At 55.5% G+C, this 2500-nt stretch overlaps 2 non-coding genes and 1 pseudogene across 2 annotated transcripts; all 3 read right to left on the reverse strand.

The window, feature by feature from the left end:
- LOC146142523 (large subunit ribosomal RNA) overlaps positions 1-33 on the reverse strand; it is a 3679-nt pseudogene extending 3646 nt beyond the window's left edge.
- Positions 34-281: 248 nt separating this feature from the next.
- Positions 282-435, reverse strand: LOC146142524 (5.8S ribosomal RNA). The gene has a single exon (XR_014499269.1). It is a non-coding gene; the product is annotated as a 5.8S ribosomal RNA (ribosomal RNA).
- Positions 436-682: 247 nt separating this feature from the next.
- LOC146142525 (small subunit ribosomal RNA) lies at positions 683-2493 on the reverse strand. Its single transcript, XR_014500136.1, has one exon. It is a non-coding gene; the product is annotated as a small subunit ribosomal RNA (ribosomal RNA).
- Between the last annotated feature and the right edge of the window lie 7 nt (positions 2494-2500).

Consider the following 2500-nt stretch of genomic DNA (forward strand, 5'->3'; position numbering starts at 1 on the left):
ATTCAGCGGGTAGCCTCGTCCGACCTCAGGCCGAAAGTAAGGACCGGGACTATTCTTCCCGTTCCGCGCTCGCCGTCGGCGCCGCGCGCCGCCGCGCACCTCGATTCCCGCCCTTGAGCCGCCAGCCGTTGGCCTCTTCGAGGTCGACTCGCCGCCGCCGCGCGGGATTCTGGTCGCGATCGTCGCGCATCGTGCCGTGCTGTCTTGAGCGGGACGGGCGCTCGCGCGTCCGACGCCGCAGCAGCCGCGCGGAGAAATCCCCGCGCGGAACGTTTGCAACGCGACCCTGAGGCGGGCGCGGCCCCGGGATTGACCCGAGGCCGCAATTTGCGTTCAGAACGTCGATGCTCAATGTGTCCTGCAATTCACACTAATTCACGCAGCTAGCTGCGTCCTTCATCGACTCACGAGCCGAGTGATCCACCGCCAAGAGCCATCCACGATTGTTTCGCTCGCACAGTGCCTCGCACTATAGGGTGACAAAATAGACCGCGCCGAGCGGTCGGCCAGGCCGACGCTTGAAGCCGGAGCGCGCGGCACCGCGGCACTCGACGCGCAAACATTACCGGGTGACCGAATCGCCGGCCGGCGCGCCGCTCCTCGCGGGTCGGGCGCCGGGTAGCAAAGATTTTTTCTCTCGCTTGTCCGAGTTTCGCGTTCGCCGAAGCGTTTGCGAGACCGTTAATGATCCTTCCGCAGGTTCACCTACGGAAACCTTGTTACGACTTTTACTTCCTCTAAATGATCAAGTTAGATCGTCTTCTCGGACGCCGGCTCGACCGTTGCCGGCCGCGCCAGGTCCAATCGGAGGACCTCACTAAACCATTCAATCGGTAGTAGCGACGGGCGGTGTGTACAAAGGGCAGGGACGTAATCAACGCGAGCTAATGACTCGCGCTTACTGGGAATTCCTCGTTCAAGGGAAATAATTGCAATTCCCTATCCCTAGCACGACCGGGGTTCAGCGGGTTACCCAGACCTGTCGGCCAAGGCGAGCACATGCTGATCCGGTCAGTGTAGCGCGCGTGCGGCCCCGAACATCTAAGGGCATCACAGACCTGTTATTGCTCAATCTCGTGTGGCTAAACGCCACTAGTCCCTCTAAGAAGTTAGACGCCGACCGATTGGGTCGCGTAACTAGTTAGCAAGCCAGAGTCTCGTTCGTTATCGGAATTAACCAGACAAATCGCTCCACCAACTAAGAACGGCCATGCACCACCACCCACAGAATCAAGAAAGAGCTCTCAATCTGTCAATCCTCACTGTGTCCGGGCCGGGTGAGATTTCCCGTGTTGAGTCAAATTAAGCCGCAGGCTCCACTCCTGGTGGTGCCCTTCCGTCAATTCCTTTAAGTTTCAGCTTTGCAACCATACTTCCCCCGGAACCCAAAGACTTTGGTTTCCCGCAAGCTGCCGGAGAGGTCGTAAAACTAACGCCCCCCGATCGCTAGTTGGCATCGTTTATAGTCAGAACTAGGACGGTATCTGATCGTCTTCGAACCTCTGACTTTCGCTCTTGATTAAAGAAAACATTCTTGGCAAATGCTTTCGCAGTCGTTCGTCTTGCGCCGATCCAAGAATTTCACCTCTAACGGCACAGTACGAATGCCCCCGTCTGTCCCTCTTAATCATTACCTCGCGCTCCGAAAACCAACAAAATAGAACCGAGGTCCTATTCCATTATTCCATGCACCATTATTCAGGCGAATCGCCTGCTTTGAACACTCTAATTTTTTCAAAGTAAACGTTCCGGCCGCCGCCGACACTCAGTCAAGGGCACCGGCGGAGAACCGGAGGTGAGGCCAGGACGGCCAGTACACGCCTTGCGACGGACCGGCCGCCTGCGCCCAAAATCCAACTACGAGCTTTTTAACCGCAACAACTTAAATATACACTTTTGGAGCTGGAATTACCGCGGCTGCTGGCACCAGACTTGCCCTCCAATGGATACTCGTTAAAGGTTTTAAAGTGTACTCATTCCAATTACAGGGCCTCGTTTAGAGTCCTGTATTGTTATTTTTCGTCACTACCTCCCCGCGTCGGGAATGGGTAATTTGCGCGCCTGCTGCCTTCCTTGGATGTGGTAGCCGTTTCTCAGGCTCCCTCTCCGGAATCGAACCCTGATTCTCCGTTACCCGTAAGAACCTCGGTAGGCCAGTACCGTACCGACGAAAGTTGATAGGGCAGACACTTGAATGATCCGTCGCCGGTGCGAGACCGTGCGATCCGCAAAGTTATCCAGAGTCACCAAAGGTTGCGGGCCGAAGCCCGGTCGGTTTTTGGTCTGATAAAAGCACGCCTCCCGCGAGGTCGGCGCTTCACGCATGTATTAGCTCTAGCATTTCCACAGTTAACCACGTAAAACGTACGATCAAATGAACCATAACTGATTTAATGAGCCATTCGCAGTTTCACTGTACGAGAGCTCGTACTTAGACTTGCATGGCTTAATCTTTGAGACAAGCATATGACTACTGGCAGGATCAACCAGGTAGCTACTT

The sequence above is a fragment of the Ascidiella aspersa genome, chromosome 5 (assembly GCF_963924565.1).
Source record: "Ascidiella aspersa chromosome 5, kaAscAspe10.2, whole genome shotgun sequence".
Taxonomy (NCBI): Eukaryota; Metazoa; Chordata; class Ascidiacea; order Phlebobranchia; family Ascidiidae; genus Ascidiella; species Ascidiella aspersa.